We start from the raw sequence: 24734 nt of genomic DNA on the forward strand, positions 1-24734 counted from the left end.
CCTAATTTACCATCCTGCATATGTCAGTGGATACCCTATTCTCCCAAACTGTAACAGATCCTCAAAGATCTCCCGGGATGCAGCCTCCGCAAGCATTGGGGCAATTTTGAGGTGTTATAGACAGGCACGGGGTGCCGGCCTCGGGCTGCCTGACCTCAAAATGGCGGCTGTCACCGACTCTCACCAGGATCTCAAGGCAGCACTGAGCGGAGGGCATCCATAGGGCAAACAAACGCCGGTGGCCACAAAACAGCAGCAAAAGTCGAGTCCTTCCCCCGGGGTTACCTGTTGTGCAGCGCCTGATTTAGAGATGGTCTATTGGAGTCCAAGGAGGTAACCCAGTACTTGGGTTACCCAGTACTAAGATGGCTGCCGAGCTGAAGTAGGACAAAGAAGCTCCCAGGGTCATGATCATTAACAGTGGCGGCTTGTGACATTTGAAAGCTGTGGGGCGTAGAAGCTGTTGAGTGTTATGTCGCAAGCGAAGTGATCGAGCCTATTATAAAGCAGGTTTGGAGGGAGTTCTTTTTTTCTTTAAACAGTGGGCAAATCTTTGCTTTATAATATCAGAAGTGCATGATTGAGAAAATGTAGGTGTAGGGAAAGCATGGCGGCTGGTGAAAGAACGCAGCAAACCCGGGAAGAGGAACGAGACGTGCGTCCCAGCGGGGGCCCTGCAGGCCCTAGTTGGAGATGCTGAGAAGCACATGTTATTTTAGAGGCCTGCCCAGAAGAAGCCTTTAAAATAACTGTCGCAGACGAGTCGTGCATGCTGGCCATGCACGAGCCATTGCAACCTTTGGCAATGAGCACCCAGGGTTTAATTTTTAGACACAGCACGTTTTTATTTCTTCACAGGGGCCAGTCTCTGCTACGCTGATTATTGTGGAGTTATCCTAGCTGTTATTAATTGTACTGATCATTTCACAGCCTTTCTTAGAATCAGCTTTGGACGGGGTAGCATTTCTGATCACAGTAGTTGTCGCATCAAAAACACAGGGTTGGGGGTAGAAGCGAGGTTAATTTAGTAGTGAGAACTGGATTTCGTTCGATGGTAAAATGATTGCAGCTCTCGAGGGTGCATTTGATGACAGCAGAACACAGTTTTGTTTATGGGAACATACTTTTAACTCCTCGGCGACAGTCTGAGGCTTAACCATTAACCGACTGCGCTGCGCAGAGATCCGGATGAACGTATACAGTTTGCATTTTAGGACAATAATTTGACATCTTTAGCGCCTCCCAGGGCAAATCATATTCGCCTTATACTTTTAAGTGCTGCCCACTGTTCATGCATTGTAAAAATGCGAATTTAAAGCATTTTTTTTTCTCAATACAATAATAATTTGATATTTTTAATATGTATTGCTATGGCTTGCTGAAAGCAATACTGCTTGCTTGATTGCACTGCTGCCAAGTGATACTAAAGCATGAACACACACGCATATTATATATTAAAATACACTCTTTAAATTGATCGCATCGTCACTCACAATCTCGTATTACTGTTTATGGGGGGGTTTCCCATGCCCTCCCTCACACCGTGGTATCAGAACGGCAGGGAACGGAACACATTACACAGCAAGGGTGTGTAAGCCTTAAGGCCGGAAAAATGAGGGCGGATCCCCTGCTGCACGAGGCAGGTGTCAGAGAATCAGTGCTCAAGTTGCAATGCTCAGCACTGGCTTTTGGGCTAAGCTTCTAGGCGCAGGTTGGCATCTCACGAGCCAGCCGCGCAGTCTGCACAACACACCCTCGGCCCCAGAACTTTGACAGGCGCCATAAAAACTCACCCCCGCAAGCCTCCCCTTTTGTCTGCCTCTGCCCTGCTTTTTCCATTAAGCCTGATGTTAATCTCCTGCCGCCGACCACGGGTCACAAAATGGAGCTAATTAGGCTGCAGCCCGCGAACCGGGTGAGACCTTCGCTAGAAGTTAACAGTCGCGGCCAGCATAATGGGCGGGGGGGGTAGAAATGGGGTAGTCAGGTGGGGTATGGGGGGAGGCGGGAGGGGTTAAATAACTTACTAATACTTCAAAATATTAAATAAAACTTACAGAGCTTCTGGATGGGTCCGACGACTTCCGACTCCCGCCGTCCGGTCCAGCGCCAATTCCTGCAGCTCCTCCTCGTCAACTGGAAACGAAAGGCCGCCTCGCTCTGGAAAGGCCGCCTCCCTCCCTCCACCAATCACAATGCTGGTGAGGCGCTGGGGAGAGCGCCCCAGCCGCGCCATTTTCTCCCGCATAGAGAAACATGGAGAGTGGGCGGTCGTGCTTGAGGGCAGGGGGGGGAGTGGCTTACCCACTGTTGTGGGTATTGACTGTTTGGTCGGCTTAGGGCCGACGGCCAAACATTCAGTATCTACAACAGTGGGTAAGCCACTCCCCCCCGCCCTCGAGCATGACCGCCCACCCTCCCGCCCCCAACCAAGCACAGAGGCACTTCTGCTTTCTCGCAATGCGAGAAGGCAGAAACATAAATGGTCGTTTTTACCATTTATGTTTCTGCCTTCTCGCACCGCGAGAAAGCAGTGGGGCAACGCCCCAACGCCCTAATGGGGGAGCCGCCACTTGATTCATTAACCTTTAAATATCCCGCTGATACCCTGCCATTCACCAACTTTTGTAAACAGCAGCGCTACAAGACAGGAGCATAAAATGTTCTCTCACAAGCAATTCTTAGTTCTCTTCCGATGCAGCAGGAGTTCCCTCGATGACCAACTTGACCCCCCATATAACTCCGCATCGTGAAATTCGTTTTCCTGCGCCGTTTCTGAGGTTCGGGTGCAGCTGGAGGGGGAAGGGCCGCTGGCCTGACCTGCGTTGTCCCCCAAGGCAGGTCCAACATTTGGGACTGAGCCCGCGGCCGGGAGGTACGTTGACATTTGCTGCAGCTGCGCACCGTTCCTCTGCTTGCAAAACTCCCCTCCGAGTGTGATGACCCCATACCATCCACCACCAGGGAACCTTTCCTATGCCGCTGCCAGTGATCTCTCCCTTCGACCTCTGGGAGCTCTGAGACCCGGGTTCTGGTGGAGGTAAGGAGGCTTTATAGGTGGTCTACCTCTTTCCAGGTTGCGACATCACTATTTGACCCGGAGGTGCCCAGGGTCCCCCTACCACTGGGATCCTGCTCAAATGCCCAACACTTACTACTGCTGCTGGAAATGGGGAAGATCTGCAGAATTTCCAACTGTCCTCTCCACCTCTCCTCTCACCACTCTTGACCTGGGGGCGATCTGGAGGTGGAGGCGGACGGCCCTTCCCAGAAACACCGTGACCGGTGCTCTCGATGGAACTTTGATGATGCCCCCTGGGCGGAAACCATAACTGTCTGTACTTACTGCGGTTCCCGAGCAACCTTGGCCGATGCTCGGTGGAGCTGCCCAATGCAGCTATAGAGGAGTTTGGCTTTGGTTCACCCCTCGACCGTTACCTACCCAGCCGGACATTGTATTTCCCCATCTCCCCGTTGTGTTTTCTACCCGCATTCCTTTCCCCTGTTTACCATTCATCTCTACCTTTCACTCCCCTTAAGACGTGTACACGTGCTAATAACTCATATTATTGTGTAAGCTCATGTTTTTCTCCTATGTCTATACTTGACTATGTAATTATGTAACCTGTAACTCGCTTATCCTCATGGAAAGCACTCTGATACCTCCGGGTCTAGCCAGCGCTATATAAAACTTTGCAAATAAATAAATAAAGTGGTAAACCAACAGACCATCTAGGGGCGGCTTCTCTTTTAGGACAAAAGGACATCACGCCCCTCTTGTGAGCTGCCACATACAATAACCAATCAATCAATCAATCAATCAATCATAGGCATTTATAAAGCGCACTACTCACCCGGAGGGTCTCAAGGCGCTAGGGGGGGGGGGGTCCGCTACTGCTCCAACAACCAGGTCTTGAGCTTCTTCCTGAAGGAGAGGTGGTCTTGGGTCAGGCGTAGGTCGGTGGGGAGGGCGTTCCAAGTCTTGGCGGCCAGGTGGGAGAAGGATCTTCCTCCTGTTGTCGCTCTGTGGATGCGGGGGACGGCTGCGAGGGCGTAACTGGTCGAGCGGAGGTGGCGTTTGGGAACGTAGAAGTTGAGGCGGCTGTTGAGGTAGGTCGGGCCTTGGTTGTGTAGGGCTTTGTGTGCGTGGGTGAGGAGCCGGAAGGTGATTCGGAGCCAGTGCAGGTCTCTCAGGTGTCTGGAGATGTGAGTTCGTCTGGGGACGTCGAGGATGAGTCTCGCCGAGGCGTTCTGGATCCGCTGGAGTCTCTTCTGGAGCTTGGCGGTGGTACCGGCGTAGAGGGCGTTGCCGTAGTCCAGTCGACTGGTGACGAGGGCCTGGGTGACCGTTTTCCTGGTCTCGGTGGGGATCCACCGGAAGATCTTACGTAGCATGCGCAGGATGTTGAAACAGGACGAGGAGACGGCGTTGACTTGTCTGGTCATGGAGAGGGAGGAGTCCAGGATGAAGCCCAGGTTGCGTGCGTGGTCTGTCGGTTTGGGTGGGGGTGGTCACCAGCTGCTTGAGTCCGAGGGTGGCGAGGTTGTCAAGCAGGGTGGTGGTGTTGCGGTCGTTGTTGTTCTCCAGGTGGAAGTTGATGTCCCCGAGGAGGATGTAGTCGGCAGAGGGGAGGGCGTGCGGGCTGATGAAGTCGGCGATGTCTTCGCTGAATTGAGTGCGTGGTCCCGGGGGTCGGTAGATCAGGGTGCCTCTGAGGGTGGTCTTGGGGTCGGTGTGGATCTGGAAGTGCAGGTGTTCGGCGGTTGTCAGGGTGTTGTCGGCGTTGGTCGAGATACGGATGGTGTCCCTGTGGATGATGGCGATGCCTCCTCCGGTCTGGTTGTCGCGGTCTCTCCGGATGATCTTGTAGCCCTCTGGGATGGCGATGGCGATGTCGGGCGCTGAGGAGTCGTTCATCCAGGTTTCCGTGAGGAAGGCAACGTCAGGAGCTGTGGTGTCGAGGAGGTTCCAGAGTTGAACGGCGTGTCTGTGGACGGAGCGGGTGTTGAGCAGGATGCACTTGAGGTGGTTGCTGCTGGTGTTCGGCTTGGCGGGTGCTGGTGTGGGGCAGGTCCGGATGCAGGTGAACTTGCAGGTGAGGCAGCTGAAGGGTCCCTGGGTGCGTCTCGGAGTGGCTCGGTAGCACCCGGGGGTTCGGCCGGTGTTGAGTGCGTTGAGGGTGGCGGCATCGTAAGTCCGGCGGGTGGGGTGGCCTCTGCGGAGGCCAGGGATTCTGGCGCTGGGCGCGGTCCAGGCGCGGACGGGCGCAGACGGGCTTACCTTTGGCGCACCTTCGGCGCTCAATCGGTGCTCCCGCTGCACGCGTCCGCTGCGCGGTCGCTCTGGGGGCGTCATAAGAGGGGAGCCGGGAGGGAGGGTCTGCGGGGAGGCGGGGAGCGCGGGATCCAATCGGCGGGCGGGGGGGCGGGGTCTCGTGGGAAGCGGCGGGAACCTGGGGGCTCGGTGGCGGCTGGGGCGGCGCTCGGCGGCCCTGTGGTGGCTCAGGTGGCAGCAGGAGGCCCAGCAGGTAAGGAGCAGGCGGGAGGTGTGGGGGCGACCAGGCCGAGGGCACAGTGGTCACACCTGGGGCAGAGGAGAGGGTCCCCTTAAGAGGGGAGCCGGGAGGGAGGGTCTGCGGGGAGGCGGGGAGCGCGGGATCCAATCGGCGGGCGGGGGGGGGGTCTCGTGGGAAGCGGCGGGAACCTGGGGGCTCGGTGGCGGCTGGGGCGGCGCTCGGCGGCCCTGTGGCGGCTGGGGCGGCGCTCGGCGGCCCTGTGGTGGCTCAGGCGGCAGCAGGAGGCCCAGCAGGTAAGGAGCAGGCGGGAGATGTGGGGGCGACCAGGCCGAGGGCACAGTGGTCACACCTGGGGCAGAGGAAAGGGTCCCCTTAAGAGGGGAGCCGGGAGGGAGGGTCTGCGGGGAGGCGGGGAGCGCGGGATCCAATCGGCGGGCGGGCGGTTGGGGTCTCGTGGGAAGCGGCGGGAACCTGGGGGCTCGGTGGCGGCTGGGGCTGCGCTCGGCGGCCCTGTGGCGGCTGGGGCGGCGCTCGGCGGCCCTGTGGCGGCTGGGGCGGCGCTCGGCGGCCCTGTGGTGGCTCAGGCGGCAGCAGGAGGCCCAGCAGGTAAGGAGCAGGCGGGAGGTGTGGGGGCGACCAGGCCGAGGGCACGGAACGTATTCTTTAACTTTAGGTAAATAAAATACTTTTGCACTTTGCTTGAGTGTCTTGGATGGTGGGGAAGATCTATTCCTGCTGATTGGCAGCAGGGACGAGTAATGGCCTAAAATTTGAACTGTGCATGTCGGATTGAACGGCTGTCTTGCTATGGCCAGCCCAACAGCGCACTTGAGGCCTCACCAACTCATGCCGTGTTAAGCAGCTAGTGGGAAGCAAAGACTAAATACTCCGTCACCGAATGAATGCTGTGTTTGCCTGCCCGAACCAATCTTGCTGCTGCTCTCATGCTGTTTACTATGTTTACTATTATAAACAGCATGAGAGCAGCATCTGGATTAGTTAGTTTAATAGGCTGCAGTCTGTTTATGGGCCTACTCTTTGCACATAAGACAGCATGGTGGTGTGTAATAGAACACGGCCAATCACTGTGTAGCTTTACTTTGAACCCACATAATGAATAGCCATGTTTTCATGACTGTCTGTCTGCCATTGAACACCTTCGCACAGTACAACAGACGGCTTGTGTGTAAAAGTGAAACCAAAGTCCATTGCAGGAGTTCTCTGTGAAGTAGCTGCCTCCCCTCGCATGATGCTGTACTTCAGTGGCATCGCTGCTGCCGCAAGGAACAGAGCACTGGTGTAGGAATTGCCGGCACAAGGAAAGTAGTGGGGGTAGGTAAAAATAGGGTGACCTACCGTCTGTAAATTTCACAGACCATCTGTAATTTGGACCTCACGTCCGTTGTCCGTGAGGATCCCTTTTTACGGCCGCCTTTTGTCCGTAATTTTGGGCTTGCAGAGAGCAGAGCTGTTCTCCTGTGAGAGGTCTCCGCTCCCTTATGGGTCCGCCTCTCACTCATCCTCTGAGCACAACTGCAGCCCCACCCCGCCCATTGTCATTCTGTATGCTGGCTGATTGCCACATACCATCATCATCTTCAATTACTTTATTTTCGATCACAGGAATGACAATGGGCCCGTTTGAGCTGTTACAGCATGTGGTGGCCTCCTCCTGCCGCGGTCTAGGGCAGGGCATTCTGTTAGGGTTAGATGTGAATAAATGTACAAAACAAATGTACAAAAACAGCGTTGATGCTATGTGCCAGTTCATGAAAAGAATCTGGCGAAAGAAGTTAAAAAGAAGAGGTTGTAGTTCTTACACAGTCTCATCATTTCAGGGCTGAAGCATTTTTAATATTATATACAACGAAGCCATAGTTTCTGCTTTATTAATTATTTTATGCAACTAACATCCATTGACAAAGCCAATAGTCATGGCTTGTTGTAGGTCTAATGTTACTGGATGCAATTATAGAAACAGCAAAATACCAGTCAGTTGGCACATTATGCTCAGCACATATTTTTAGCTTAGATGTTTTAAGCCCCGCCCTTAATTACATCCGACATTTCCCTTGGAGAGACCCCCCGTTTTTTCATTCCACTTAATGCCCTGGAAACAACACCATGCCACAGTCATCTCACTTCCTGGCACTGTGCATCATGCATGACTCATGACTTCCAAGTTTTCAGATTGCCTATGTGCAGGGGCATAGTTAACCCTCCCCCACCCCATCCCACCCCTTGCTTTAGGAACTACAGCGAGGGTGAAGTTCTTTATGGGCCTCTTCTGTCTGTAACTCAGTAGACAAAGGCTCAGCTCATAATTAATGTGAAAAGGTGGGTTAGTGAATAGGTGAAAGAATGGGTAAATGGCTGGATGGATCAGTGAATGGATGAGTAAAAGGGTGAATGGATGGATAATGAGAGAAAGGATGGATGGATGCGTGAGCGGAAGGATGGATGAGGGTAAATAGATGGATGTAGGGGGGATGGGTTGATGGATGGGTAAAAGGGTGGATGGATCAGTAAAAGGGTGGATGGATGAGTGAAAGGGTGGATGATGGGCGAGGGAATGGATGGATGGATGAGAGAAATGATGGATAGATTGATGAATTGATAAGTGAAAGGGTGAATGAATGGATGGATGGATGAGTGAGAGGGTGGATGTAAGGATGGACAAGTAAATGAAAGGGGGTAGATGGACAAAAGGAGGGATAGATGAGTGAAAGGGTGGATGGATGAGAGAAAGGATGGATGGATGAGTGAAAGGATGGCTGAGTGATAGGGTCAATGGATGGATTCATCAGTGGTTGGGTAAATGCATGAGTGGGTGAATGGGTGAAGGGTGGATGTAAGGATGGGTGGCTATGTGAAAGGGGGATGGAGAGAGAAAGGAAGGATGAATGGATGGATGGATAAGTGAAAGCATGGATGAATGACTGGCAGAACAGATGGGCGAATGGGTGCCTGGATGAGTGAAAAGAAGAATTTAAAGATGGATGAGTGAAAGAATGCAAACATGAGTGAAAGGGAGGGTAGAGAGTTGGAAGAAAGGATGTATGGATGAGTGAAAAGTTGAAAGTGTGGACGGATAAGTGACTGGGTGGATGGATAAGTAAGTGAAAGGATGGCTGTATGGATAAAAGGGTAAATGGCTGGATGGATGAGTGATTGGATGGATGGGTGGAAGAGTGGATGAATGGGTGAAAAGATGGTAAGGGTGAAAGGGTGGATGGATGATGGATGGATGAGTGGAAGGGTGGATGGAGGTATGGATGAGTGAAATGATGGATGGAAGGATAGATGATGGATAGGTTTGAAAATGGTTGAAAAGGTTTGGATATGGATGGGTCCACAGATGGAAGGACAGAATGAATGGTGAAAGACTGAATGATGGATGAAAGAATTAATAGATGACATAATGTAAATTTGAAATGGTGGATATCAGGGGTTTGATGGAAGGGTGAATGGCTAGATCCTTGGACAAGAGAGCTCTTCTGGGGAGGGTTGTGAAGACGTACTTTACTTTCTTGGTGCCATAAGAACTTTAGTTCAAAGTGTGAGGTATTTACATTTTCTGGCTACTCCCTTGCCTATGTGTTACTATTCTGTATTTGGTGTTTGCTTATGTGTGGGATCTATACATCATGCATATGACATTTTGAGTGACACCCAACTGCTACTCGAATGTTACACTAGAAATTGTAAATGTTTGAATGTTTTGTTTTAGGTGTAAGGTTTTAGGGAGAGCCTCATAGCGCCATGAGCTGTGCTTGAGACGTATATTGTGTTTGTAGCAATAGGAAAAGCGTAAAAAATAAACTATGTAATAGTGTATCAACAGTGCCTTCTTTAAGAAAGTTGCAGGGAAATCACCTTTGTGACTTCCATCAGCTAGTGCAACTCTCTGCAAAGCCCCCATAAGCAAAGTCAGATTCCATATTTTAAGTTCCACTTGCTGAAACACGCATAATGCGTTCCCTATAGTGGGTTCATCACAGCAATCCTCCCTTTAGTTCACCTATGCGTGCCGCTTTACATCTCACAATGGCACTCAGATATGAGCTGCTAGTAACAAAGTCTAGCCGAGCAGATCTTCCTTACCACTTCTCTCACCAAACATGCCTGCTCAGGAACATGAGTTGTAAACAAAATATCAGACTGGACAACCCAGTGCAGTAACCGTATAAATAGATTATTATCATAGGAAATACCAGAAAAAGACCTGCACAGTTGCTGAAAGCTGTGCGCATACTGAAAACCCGTGAAGTGCACGATTGGCTCAACTTAATATAAACTTATTTTGACTTGTTCTTAAGTGGCTGTCTATTTACTTAGTTTTAGTGTAACTTCTTCTGATGTGTCTGTAAAACTTACCTTTTGACCCAAAGTTTTGTCCTGAATTTTGACCTTCTGTCCTGAATTTTTGTCCTAGATTTTGACCCTTTGTCCTGAATTTTTACACTTACCGTCCAGACTTTGCACCCATGCCAGTTGGTCACCCTAGGTAAAAATGTCCTAACAAACTGGTGGTGGGATAGAGAGAGGGCTCTGCAATTCAATGTGTGTGACTGAGTGAGCTTCCACAAACAATGTGCCTAGGTCTTTGTGGCTGCTCTTCTTGCTCTGGTGTTGTCTCGCCACGTCTGGCCGAGTTACCTGATTATTAAGGATAAAATGCTGGTCACGCTCCCCCTTGACATAAGTCAGCTGTATTATCTAACTCGAGGTTGGGCTGCAGAGAGCCAGGCGCCACACCCATAGTCCACTCCCTCCAGCCTCCAGAACTCGATGGCTACCAAATATATATCTATTGCTGCATGCTGCTCCGGCCCATTTTAGTATCTCGCAATTATCTACTGGAACCCACTCTGGTCAGATGGAACTTTTTACTTGCCCAATAGCGTGGAGGGAAAGACACAATTATCAAAATTACTGTCCACAATTTGCCATAATCAAGGACTCGAGACTTAATCTCTTGGCTCTCTGGTTTTTATTATCAGCATAAAGATTTGGAGATACAAAGTCCTCAATACGAGGCACAACAAGTACATAGGCACTAACACAAAAGCTACTCTACGGAGAATCCGCATACGGCTAAAAATAACTAAAAGTACAATCTCTAAAAGCATGAGGTAGAACACTACCAAGCAAATGTCGATACTAGGGACACTGAACCATACCATCTCTGTCCCTACTCTGCACTAGATGACATCCCTACTTAGCAATCCCTTGAGACCCTCATCCAGTAAAAGGTGTCAGAGTGAAACTTCATAAGAAGTCTTCACTTAGAGAGCTTGGTCTAAGTTGCCCCCTCTATCCCTTCGCCTAGCCTTCCTCTGCTCTGGGCTGCTCTGATCTGCCTCCACCCTCGGGGCGCTGTCCCTAATACAGAACCCCAAATCCCAGAACACGCCCTTTGCGCCTCCTCTTCTGCGGGGTCGTCTTTCAGTAAATTTCCACAGAGCGCTGTCCAGTTCCATCGTCCATCGCTTGGCCTTGAGTCCCAGACGCCATCCGCACTAGGAGTTACGATTGGCACATTCCAATACACTCCCATGTCTGGCTTTTACTACATAAGTCAATTTGTGAACAAAGAGCTTCTCTACTAACGAGCAACTGTCCTTGCACCTGGGGTGAGATCATGCAAAGCAGACATTCTTCACATCCTTTAAGTTGCAATTTACTACAGCCTAAAACCTCTACTGGAATAAATCCTTTTTGGCCTATTGCCCTTGGCTAACATAAGAAAATACCAGGCCTTTCGCCTCAACGATATATGCGAATTCTGGCCACTACTTCGGTTACACAAGCAGGTTTAAATCACAGTATTGACATTTACGTCTTTCTTTCATGTGTGGTCAAACTAAACAGTCTACAGACACGAATTCTAATCTACACGTTTTAACATCACAGTGTTTAAAAGAACTAAGCTCTATTCATTACTTCAATATATACATAAGATGCTTGTACATAGCTAACACTTCTATTAAAATCGATATAGGTTATACAATTCGTAATACATTGCACATAAAATACCTGAGCACACATTTGATTATATGCGGGTGCCAACTAACAGTGAATATAACGCACCCCTACAATTTTCAAACTTTTAAGCGCTACATCAGTTCCCCCCTTTGATGACATCAGTCATCACACCATTACATTTCTCTTCTTTAGAACTGATTTAGACCGCGCTAGTCATAACTTTGCCATGTCGAACTCCCTCCAGTCTCTTAAGACTCTCATATTGCTGCTCCTGGAGCTTCGCCATCCTTTTCTCGTTTGCCTTAAGAGCCCTTTCAACCTTGCCTCCTTGATACCACTTCCATGCCTTCACGCATCCCCACAAACAAATCACGCAAACCACAGCAATAATAATCGGCTTCAACACTGATCCCAGAAATCCTCTTCCCAAATTCGCAAACCAAGTTCCCACTCTTCCAAATCCTAATCCAATCTTCTCCCACACATTCTCCTCCGTCAAATCCATAATCTCCTTGTGAATAGTCGTGATGTTGTCTATGTACTTCCCTATCTCCTTTGTGTTGTCTGGAATATATGTGCAGCATTCCTGAACCTTCAATAATTTGCAGACTCCGCCTTCTTTTGCTAATAATACGTCTAAAGCAAGGCGATTCTGCATAACCATATTCCGTATCGACAACATCTCTCCAGCCACCAACAACAAAGATCTCACCGTGTTCATAGACAACTCATCAACCACAGTCGCCAACCTCCTAATCTTCACATCATTCAATACCACACCCATACTAGGTATCATTGCTCCGTATATGTCCCCAATCACTGCACCGGCGTTCGTAGCCCTACGTTTCCTAGACTGTCGCTTCGTCTCTAACAACTCCAAGTCCTCGGTGTGATAGATCTTCGGGAATATGATAGCCAAATAGCATATGCCATACCAATTCGCAGGTAGTCTGACATAAGCATTCTTCCCACATACATAATATACTGTCGGAATTACCTCTACTGGACCTACCATAAAATTCTTAGCAGAAGCTTCCACTGTGAAGGTCTGAGAACAAGTGCTATGTCCTACTGCGACCTTATCCGTATCGGATTGAGGACTTCCAATACACAAATTCCCTCTCTGTACCTCATCTAACGCTATTGGTCCATAACTTCCCTTGGATCTGTGAGCCCTCTCCTCGTCTGTCCAATCTACTGGACTATCTCCGGTGTGTCGTGTCTGGGTCAACTGTCTGTATCTGTCCTCTACCTGGTCTATGAATTTCTTCTCTATCTCAGATAACGCACATGTCAGGTTATTCCTGTGAGCATGCGCCGTATCCAACTTCATAGTCGGTCTAAAATACTTTAGGAGTCTGTCCTCTTTCTTGCTAGAATCATATTTGTTCAAATGCTTGATTGCTGGAACTTCAGGAAGTACCGTGTCAAAATTTGAAAAGAAATACTCGAACTGTCTCCTGTCATAAAATAAACTGAGTAATAAACTACAAGAAATCCCATATGTCAATGGGAGATGATGGTACTTGATACCCTCATCCACTGAAGCAGGCAACTGCATGCACACATAGCAATCCTTCACATTCATCGCATCAACATACTCATACAGCAACCTTGCATACGCATTAAGCTTAAAATCACCCTTGGACAGATCCATGTGGAGTCTGCGATCATCCCTCAACTTCGATATTTCCTGTTCTCTAATACTGACACCACTCTGCCCTGGGGTAATAGGTGTGGGTGCTCCCTGAACCTTCCCCTCTTGCCTGTGAGCCACCATGTATGAACTTATCACTACCGCAAATATGGTGACTATCACAACTCCTACCAACGTGCCTACTATCAATTTAGCCCTACGATGTGGGTTTGCAGGATCTGCCATCTTCGGAATAGACTCAGTGTCCAATACAGTCTCTGAAAGGGTAAGTCTCCTTCTCATTAGTGTCTCTTTCGTGAACTTAGGCAAACCTCCCTAACTTTTCTTCGTTCTATAACGGAAAAATCCCTAATTTTGTTCTTCTTCCGCTCGGATCTAGGCTATCTTCTTCTCTGCTTGCAACCTTCTCAAATCAATCTAACATAAGCGCTGGTCCCAACAGCTCCAAGACTCCTTGCAATATTTCGAGCTTAAGAATGATCAGTTCTTGTGGGTCTGGCACAGTCGTGAACGTCGGGAACTCCAAATTGTCCAAGATCATACCTCGAATGACACTCAGGAATGGCGGACTCGGAATATGGATCGTCAAAATTCCTTCGATCTCCAATCCCGGAACCTTCAGCAACACTTCCACCCTCTGGAGCGGGACACTGTTGACCAATGTCATCGACCTCAACCTTCCCGTGCTCGGTAACCCTGGCATCAGTCACTTGATATGCCCACTCTGGTGAAGCGTACTTCCGACTTGGCACTCGAGTTCTCTTGGACCTTCTCACACCCCCTTGAGGATTCTCCTCGTCACCTGATTCTTCTTCTGGTTCCTCCGAAACTGGGGCAAGATCTGTGTCCGGAGCCAACCTCAGGTTTACCCGGTTCTGTCTTGCGGGCCAAACCCTTTCTGCTTCGGTAGCACCTCCGGTCTTCCCTTCGATACCCGGTGCACTGACCTCCTCTTCTTCGGCAGAACTTGATTCTGTACTACCCACTGCACCTCTTGCTCCTTCGCCGGTTTCTGGGTCAGTACTTCTTTCACGCTCTTCCCCAACTCGATTCAGTGCACCATCGGCCGCTTCAGCAACCCTTACAGCTTGACTGGCCCTCTCAGGAGGCTCTGTCGGCTCACTGGGATCTTTGTTCTCGAGAGGGGCTGTATCTTCCAAGGGTGCTGGGACTCTACGGGTATGAGAAGCATGCACCCAGTTCGGTAAACCTCCACACTTAACGGCTGTGTTCGTGACAAGAATCACTTGGAAAGGGCCGCGCCACCTAGCATCCAAACAACTCTTCCTCACGTGCTTTCGGACTAGGACCCAATCGCCTGGGTCCAAGTCGTGGCACCGGTCACTCGCAGCTGGAACCGTTGCTGTCTGCACCTGCTGAGACACAGAACGGACCACGTCAGCAAGGCCTTTACAATAGTCCAGGATCATATCATCAGTGATATTTATCAGAGCAGTAGCAGGTATTGCAGGCAAACGCATCGCTCTTCCCATGAGGATTTCATGGGGTGACAACCCAGTCCTTCTATCAGGCACACTTCGGAGGCTCATAAGGACCAAAGGTAATGCGTCAGGCCATTTCAGAGACGTAGACGAACACACTTTCGCCATCCGAGCCTTCAGAGTTCCATTCACCTGCTCCACTATCCCTGAAGCTTCTGGTCTATAGCTACAGTGTAACTTCTGATCTATATTCAAAGCAGCACAAAGCAACTTCATAACTTCGCTGTGGAAATGAGTTCCTCTGTCCGATTCAAAGGACGTCGGGAACCCGTACCTTGGAATGAGTTCTCTCAATAATAGTTTCGCTACTGTGAGTGTGTCACATCTGCGTGTAGGGTATGCCTCCACCCACCTGGAAAAGACACATACTATCACTAATATGTACCTCAACCCATTACACTTCGGCATTTCGACAAAATCCAACTGCATCCTATTGAAAGGTCCCCCTGACCTCCCTATGTGGCTCAACGTCACAGCGGTTCTTTTCCCCACATTCATCTGTTGACAAGTGACACACCTCTGGCACACAGTTTCAGCCGCTGCACGAAACTTCGGGTTGTACCAAGTCTGACGAAACACTCTCATCATGGCATCCCTACCCAGATGTACAGCACCATGTATCAACCTCGCCATGGGATTCAACAAACTTTCCGGCAACACCGCTCGTCCATCATTCGAAACCCATATATCCACATCTCCCTTCTCACATCCCGCTCGTATCCAGCTGTCACGTTCCTGCTCCGAGACCCCTTCCTGAAGCTGTTTCAGTTCCTCCCATGAGTCTGCCATAGCTAACATCTGACCATACACCACCTCCTCCCCAGTTTCCTCGACGTAGGTCTCAGTGAAGTTGCATCCCTGTTCTGCACAAAATCGGGCTACTTCATCAGCGTAGTTATTTCCCAACGAGACGAGCTGTCATTTCCCTTTGTGTGGGCAGCACATTTAACAACAGCAATTTCATCTGGACCTTGCAATGCTTTTAACAGTTTCCGTACATGATCACCATTTCTTATAGGAGAACCTGAAGACGTCATAAACCCTCTCTGGGACCATAGCTGTCCGAAGTCATGAACCACACCAAACCCATACTGGCTGTCCGTGTAAATCGTTACACGGATCTTGTCGGCTGCCAAACAGGCACGAGTCAAGGCAATGAGCTCAGCCACCTGCGCGGAGTGTACTCCTTCTAAACAAGCGGCTTCAACCACACCCGTGATGGTGCATACAGCAAACGCTGCTCTCAATCGACCGACACTGTCTCTTAAACATGAACCGTCCACAAAGAAAATCTCATCTGACACCGGGAGCGGTTCATCGACAATGTCAGGTCTCGGTTTGGTGCATAGTTCCGTAACGTCGAGACAATCATGGTCCTCACAATCTTCATTATCATCTATAATTGGAACAGGTAACAATGTAGCAGGATTTAAAACAGCACACCTCTTCAATGTCACATTATCGGCTGCAAGGATAACTTGCTCATAACGAGTCAGCCTATTATTCGTGAGGTGCTGTGTTTTAGTCCTAGTCATCAACAATTCAACAGAATGTGGCACATGTACAGTAAGAGGATGACCCATCACAATGCTCTCACATCTCTCGATGCTGACACCTGTCGCCGCAACGGATCTGAGACATCCGGGCAACGCAGAAGCTACTGGATCTAAAGTAGCTGAGAAGTAAGCAACTGGTCTACGGACACCTCCATGATTCTGGGTTAACACTGCTAATGCGCAACCTTCTCTTTCGCAGCAGAATAATGCAAATGCCTTGTTGTAATCCGGCATTCCCAACGCAGGAGCGCTACATAAGGCTTCTCTCAGCCTCAGAAATGATTTCAAACAGTCGTCGTCCCATGGTACCGGATCACTTACATCCTTTCGCGTCAGCCGCTGTAAAGGCTTCGCTTCAAAGGAAAAGTTTGGGATCCACTGGCGGCAATAGCCCACCATTCCCAAAAACATTCTAACTTCCCTCTGTGTCGAGGGAACTGGCATCCTCAGAATCGCATCAATGCGATCTGGAGACACTTTCCTTTTACCCTTCTCAATTCTGTGCCCCAAATACTGTACCTCAGGTAAACAGTATTGCAGCTTGTTTGGAGACACCTTATGACCATTCTCTCCCAGGAAATTCAACAACGCGATGGTATCGACCCTGCAAGCATCTTCTGTCTCTGACGCGACAAGCAGGTCGTCAATGTATTGCACCAAAACAGAGTTTTTCGGCAACACAAGACCTTCAAGATTCTTCTTTAAGAGCTGATTAAAAATTGACGGGCTCTCCGTATACCCCTGTGGGATACGACACCATGTTAATATCCGATTCTCTAGCCTAAATGCAAAAAGAAATCTACTCTCTTCATGTAGGGGAATCGAAAAGAATGCCTGACATAAGTCAATCACTGTGAACCATCCAGCTTCGCATGGAATCTGGAACAGTATCACAGATGGATTCGGTACCACTGGACAACATGGAACAACTATGTCGTTTATTTTCCGCAGGTCTTGCACTATCCTGAACTTCCCACTTGGTTTCTGCAGTCCCATAATGGGTGAATTACATGGACTACCCATGATCTCCACCAGAATTCCCTGCCTAATCATAGACTCGATCACAGGTTTAATCCCTGCAATTGTTTCAGGCGACAGTTTATACTGGGGTGTTCTCGGGAATTCCGCGTTCGGCTTAACCTGTATTCTCACTGGTTCCACTCCCCTGACTAAGCCGATCTCCTCTCCGCTTAGATCCCACACATCGGTCGATACAGACTCCCTCAAATCCGGTGGAAGCTCCTCCACTGTCAAAGCCGGGTACATTTCCACGCACACCCGCTGATTTGCAACCTTAAAGGTCGCGTCATCATCCCTTGTCTGTACCTCTACTCCTTTCGGGGTACAGTAGATTGTGCAATTGAGCTTACACAACAAATCTCTTCCCAGCAAACAAACAGGGCTAGAATCGCACACCACGAACTGATGTCGATCCCTAAAGTTGCCTATCCTGACTGGAATCGGTTCTGTCAAGGGGCTCACTAGCCTCTTGTTCGCCACTCCAACCACTTGTATGCATTCTCCAGAGAGGGCTACCCCCGGGACCACTGCTGACCTTATGGTTGACCTGGTAGCCCCCGTATCTACCAAAAAGGTAGTCGGGCGTCCGTCGAGTTCTGCTTCCACAAAGGGTCCTCTCTGATCTACCTCTAGTATGGCCCTAAGTATGCAATCATCGTCCTGGCCTAGACTTAACTGCGCCAGCAAATCTGCATCCCTCTCCTCTCCCACTTCGAACATGGGCATCTGCAAATAAGTCCGAGCTCCCTGCTGTATGTTCTGCATCCTGGGTGGCTGGGGAACCTGCACCTGCGAGACGCCGGTCCCCCCTTGCATCATTCTCGGTACAGTCACCGTCTGTACCTGTTCTGCCCCAGGGACCTGACCCATTCCTCCCTCCATCTGCGGCTGATTATAGGGGTTCAAGGGACACTCGCGCCTCCAATGTCCCACCTGGTGACACTGGTGACAAGCAGTCGTCTTCTTCAAGATCGCTACATCTATGCCTGTCCTAGGGTCAACGGGCCTCGGCCTTCCCTGACCCTGCATATTCTGATTCCCTGTCTGATAGTTTCCTTGTCTCCGCACCACTGGACCCCCATTCGGCGGTCCCTGAGCAGCTTGCATCTGAATGAGCAATAGGTTATCCTTCATCTTCTTGTGCTTTGACTCAATCTCATCCGTGCAGTACCTGGCGTACCGCAAGATCTCATCTACAGGCTTATTCTGCCAACAGATCAAATGCTGCTGTATCATAAGACTGACCTCGGGCTTCAAACCCAGCACGAACTTAGACACAAACTGTCCCATGTCCTTCGTTTCCAGCTCATCTAAACCACTGTACTGCTTAAAAGCCTTCAAAAGTCTCTCATAAAATTCATGTACTGTCTCCTTTGGCTCCTGCACTGTCCTGTCTATCTTCACCCAATCGATGTCCTGGGGTGAAACCTTCGATTTCAACCAGGTAATTACCTTATCGTACAGCCTCATTACCACGGGCGACGGACCATTTGTAACCATGTTCCTATCAGGCTTATAGTCCGGCCAATCAACAGCAATTTTACATGCGTTCCACAGATCTCCCGGAACCACGATATCGAATAAGGTGTTCAGATCTATCCACAACACCTTTGAAATTTTAACAAAACGCTCAACTTGCTTGTACCACTCTGCAGGCTTCTCCCTGAGCCTGGGAAAATCATTCGTAAATGATGCCAAATCCCCCCTGCTCCATGGTACATGCACATATCCTCCATTCGCCACCTCTCTCAAGGGAAGGATCTTTACCTCCTGCAAATCTCCTTCAGAGCTCCCTCCTTTCGCTCCCCTAGAATTCTTTTTCCTAGCCCATTTCTCTTGCCATTTGTCAAGCATCAGCCATATTCTCATAGCTACAATCAGTTCCTTAGTATGTGACCTTAGACCAACAACTCTTTTCTCTTCCAATTCCCGCTCAGTACAATGCATCCTATGGTTCCCTTGTAATGCTCTAGTCTTGGACAGATCCACCCCATATTCTCTAGCCAAACCCGCCAGTTTCTCATGTGCCGCTCGTGCTTTACGAGTCACATCTTTTGCTACAAAAAGCAATTCATCTGGAGTATATGTCACTACTCTCTCAAGAGGTAGATTCCCATATATTATTTCATCCGCCTCTGCTTTAAGTCTTACTACATCTATCATTCCTGCCTTCAAGGCCCCTTTCAACACCTGACAACTTGCTCCACGTCCCTCATCATACTCGCATTCCGGTTCCTGCTCTCTCCTTTCTTCTGGTGGTTCTATGGGAGCAGAATGGCTCGTAAAGGCAACTGGGGTTGTCCCCGCTTTTCCCATATTCCAGCTCATTTGCTTCTTTGGCGGTACCCATGACCCCAAATCTGATCTCGACTCCATCAGAGTCCTCGGCCTCACCGGTCTCTCGTCCTCTTCGCCCCTAGATGTGTCTGACACCGCTGCTAATGGTGTACTCCATTGTACAGGGCTTGGAGGTCGGGCCGTTGCCCCTTCCAACTCACTTTCCCCGCTTTCTCTCCTCGTTCTTTCTGTCACTCGTTCAGACCTCTCTCTTTCCTCTGATTCCGGACTGTATATTGACACAATCGGTCCAATGGTGACCGGTACCCTTAAGGCATCCGGTAACCTCATCTCTCTTTCAATCCTCCCACTAGCCTCAGACTGACCCTGTGAACTCGCGGTTTCAAACGAAACCAACCCCTCCACTCGGGTCTCAGACTGGATTGTTACCCTCCTAGTTTCTCCCCTCTCACCCCACCTATCATCCGCTTCATCTGGATTATAAGGGGGTGGTCTCTCGTCTAGCAATCTTTGCAATACCCCATCATCAGAATCACTATCCTCTTCCTGTGCTTTCCCATGCCTTATCCCCGTCTCCTCCATTAGCGCGGGATACAATTTCGCTTCCTCAATTGTCTGCACTCTCCATCTTTTCTCCGCTGCGTCCCACTTGGCATCCTGAAATGCCCTAATCGACTTCCTCATCCTCTCCTGACTTCTTCCCTTTTCCTTATCATGCGCTGCTCTTATCCACGCATGTAATGCTTCGAACTGTGCTGGTCTTGGCAAGGGTCTTAAGGACCCCATCACCGTCTTCAGTTGGTACAGCACTGCTAGTCTAAATGAGCCATACCTCGGGAAAGCTAGTTCCCCTTCGCCTTGTGTCATCTTGTGCCAATTCTCGATCCAAACTATAGTATGTAACCCCACATTCTGTGCCATGTAATGTGCCGGGGTATCCTCGGGAGGGGCTTCTTCTCCCCCACGAACAACCACATGCTTATCGCCTCTACACAACTCTCGCAAAGCCCTAAGGCACTTCATGATGAGCAAATTCAATCTCGCGCCCTATTTACTTCTTGTTCTCCAATCCTCCAATAACAGCGCGACTCACACCAACCGGCCTATCACAGCGCGACACTCTCTGACGTCACCTTCCTTCGCTCGCAGCAGTTCCCTTCTCCAAAACTCGTTTCACGCTTACTCACGTCCCATTCACACACTGAAATAACCAATTAAGTTACTTCTCTGGCTGTCCGTCCACAGCCTCTGACTGTTCGTCCACAGTCTCTCGACTTTGTTGACCTCAATTGGCGCCCGTCTGCCCCCGTCCGGCCAGACAGATCGCCTCTGATAGGTTACTAACACTCCGATCTGCACACCACAACCCACGACCAGCGTTAAGTTGCCATACACACACGCATTCGCTCCCCCTATCTCGGTCCAGGTGATCGATGGTACCTCACGATCTCCTTTGGGTGGTCAACAAAATCTATCTCAGGTGTCTTCTACACCACAATTCCCGGGCTGCGCGCGCTCACAGCCTGATCTCACAATCACACGACATACACAACAACTCCGCAAGACATCACACAACAAATCAACACCGCAATCTACAACATCTCATTTTCATACTCACTCCTGGAACTGCTGCTTTCGGCCGTGCTGCTACTCGCCGTCGATGCTCATCTGCTGCCGTCTGCTGCTCGCAATCTGATGATTCAGCATCACTTATCGTCTCTGGGCCTCAAGGGTCACTTATCCTTATCTAATCTTCCCTCGCTATCAGAAAGAAACCATCCTCGTTTGCTACCAACTGCTCCGGCCCATTTTAGTATCTCGCAATTATCTACTGGAACCCACTCTGGTCAGATGGAACTTTTTACTTGCCCAATAGCGTGGAGGGAAAGACACAATTATCAAAATTACTGTCCACAATTTGCCATAATCAAGGACTCGAGACTTAATCTCTTGGCTCTCTGGTTTTTATTATCAGCATAAAGATTTGGAGATACAAAGTCCTCAATACGAGGCACAACAAGTACATAGGCACTAACACAAAAGCTACTCTACGGAGAATCCGCATACGGCTAAAAATAACTAAAAGTACAATCTCTAAAAGCATGAGGTAGAACACTACCAAGCAAATGTCGATACTAGGGACACTGAACCATACCATCTCTGTCCCTACTCTGCACTAGATGACATCCCTACTTAGCAATCCCTTGAGACCCTCATCCAGTAAAAGGTGTCAGAGTGAAACTTCATAAGAAGTCTTCACTTAGAGAGCTTGGTCTAAGTTGCCCCCTCTATCCCTTCGCCTAGCCTTCCTCTGCTCTGGGCTGCTCTGATCTGCCTCCACCCTCGGGGCGCTGTCCCTAATACAGAACCCCAAATCCCAGAACACGCCCTTTGCGCCTCCTCTTCTGCGGGGTCGTCTTTCAGTAAATTTCCACAGAGCGCTGTCCAGTTCCATCGTCCATCGCTTGGCCTTGAGTCCCAGACGCCATCCGCACTAGGAGTTACGATTGGCACATTCCAATACACTCCCATGTCTGGCTTTTACTACATAAGTCAATTTGTGAACAAAGAGCTTCTCTACTAACGAGCAACTGTCCTTGCACCTGGGGTGAGATCATGCAAAGCAGACATTCTTCACATCCTTTAAGTTGCAATTTACTACAGCCTAAAACCTCTACTGGAATAAATCCTTTTTGGCCTATTGCCCTTGGCTAACATAAGAAAATACCAGGCCTTTCGCCTCAACGATATATGCGAATTCTGGCCACTACTTCGGTTACACAAGCAGGTTTAAATCACAGTATTGACATTTACGTCTTTCTTTCATGTGTGGTCAAACTAAACAGTCTACAGACACGAATTCTAATCTACACGTTTTAACATCACAGTGTTTAAAAGAACTAAGCTCTATTCATTACTTCAATATATACATAAGATGCTTGTACATAGCTAACACTTCTATTAAAATCGATATAGGTTATACAATTCGTAATACATTGCACATAAAATACCTGAGCACACATTTGATTATATGCGGGTGCCAACTAACAGTGAATATAACGCACCCCTACAATTTTCAAACTTTTAAGCGCTACATCAATGCCATCGACACCTTCAGGCATTCCGGGCGAGTAATCGGATTCTTGGACTTGAACTTTCACCTATCCTTTAGGAATATCAGTCTATTCTACAAGTCTCAGCAAGTGGATGCGTTGGCAGGAACGTGAAGTGATGACGTCATTGGGCGAGTTGACAAATCCGTGCAGAGGTAGGAAACTGCAGGACTGTGAGATCACCGAGAGAATGCTGTCAGATGCCATTCAGAAACACGTTAATACTGTCGGTGCTCCGTTTGTGCAGGGAATAATTTTTTCATCATCACACTGTGCTCGACAGCAGAGTGATAACATGCAGTGAGAGTCAGGTTACTGTGACGAGAGAAATGCGCGGGGGGCCTTTCACTGCCCCGAAGGAAGTCAAGTTTGGCATCCAGTTCTTAGACATCTCGTTATTGTTTACTAGAATTGCCATCGCCAATTATTGGAAATCCCCAGCGTGTCTCCTGCTCGCCGTGTGAGATTGTGCAATTGCCTGAGGCAGAAAGCCAAACAATACAAAGGGGAGGGGAAAGGGATCTCAGAAAAAACTCAATAGCACGTCCATGGGATGAATTTGTTGCAGGAACGTCAGCTCGAAATATCTGGGTTGTTTGTGGAGTATCTAGACACTCAGAGGCAGATTTACAAGAAAGTGACGCATCTGTACAGATGCGTCACTTTCCCTGCGCCACCCTTAGAAACCCTTGCGCCACCATAGATGCACTGGGGCAGATTTATGAGCCCCTTGCGCCACTTTTGCGTCACTTTTAACATGGGAAAAGTGACGCAAAAGGGCGCAAGGGGCTCATAAATCTGCCCCACCGTATTTACAATACAGCGCACTATGGCGCAAGGATTGACAGATGCGTCAGAAATTCTGACGCATCTGATGGCGGAAAAGTCATGCATTGCTGGAATCGTGTCGCAAGCACGACGCAACTCCAGCAATGCGTGTTGAGGCCTATTTCCACTACACTGCGTCACTACTTACGCCTGCTTGAAGCAGGCGTAAGATTTTGACGCAGTGGCGTCCTAAAAGTGGCGCAGTGAAATCTTGTAGATTTCACTGAGTCACTTTTACTAGGCCTTCCTGCGTGGGAACGCCCACCCTGCATACATTATACCTGACGCAGGTATAATGTGACGCAGGGCTTTACAACGTGACGCATCTCCCTAGATGCGTCACGTTGTAAATAGGCCGCATTGTTTGCGCCACTGTTGCGTCAAAAAAGTGACGCAGCTGCGGCGCAAAAGTCACGCAAGGGGCTTGTAAATCAGCCCCTCAGTACAGACAAGGGCATAGAGGAACATCTATACCCACGCCCATATCCAGGTTAGGTACTCTAGGTCAAAGTCCCATTTTTAATCATTTTTAAAAAAAATTGTTATACTGTGTAGGCTAATTCCGAAGGAGCATTACTTCTACTTGAACCTCTTAATCCTTCCATGATGGTTATTAAATCCGAAGACGACATAAATACAGGCATCTTTACCACATAGTTACCACATTTACCGCAAAATAGTAATCATTAATTCCTCTTTCTCTCAAAATATCCCTCTGCCCAGCTGCCCTGTAGACCCAGGTTCTGCGGCAGCACTACCCGTCTCCCTCACATATATCCCGCCCTTAGATCTCAGCCATGTAGAAAGTATTATGCAACAGGTCAAATCAGGATCACCCACTGACCCGGCCCCTCCGCGAGTTCTCACCCCGATCACCAGTCAGATCTCACCCACCATTCGGGACCTGCTTAACTCCTCTCTCCACGCTGGCATCGTCCCGCCTTTATGGAAGAGAGCAATGGTCAAGGCTTTATTAAAGAAACCTAGCCTTGATCAAAACAATCCCTCCAACTATAGACCTATCTCTCTGCTACCCTGGCTCAGCAAACTACTAGAGAAATATGTCAACTCAGTCCTGACACACTTCTTGGAATCAAACGACATACTTGATTCCTCACAGACGGGCTTTCGGCCCCCTTCACGGAACCGAAACAGCCTTGGTCGCAGTGACGGAGGAGGCAAGAAGGATCTTAGACAGCGGTGGGTCATCGGCCATCGTTCTACTCGACCTTAGTGCCGCCTTCGACACTGTAAAC

The sequence above is a fragment of the Triturus cristatus genome, chromosome 5_1 (genome assembly GCF_964204655.1).
Source record: "Triturus cristatus chromosome 5_1, aTriCri1.1, whole genome shotgun sequence".
Lineage (NCBI taxonomy): Eukaryota > Metazoa > Chordata > Amphibia > Caudata > Salamandridae > Triturus > Triturus cristatus.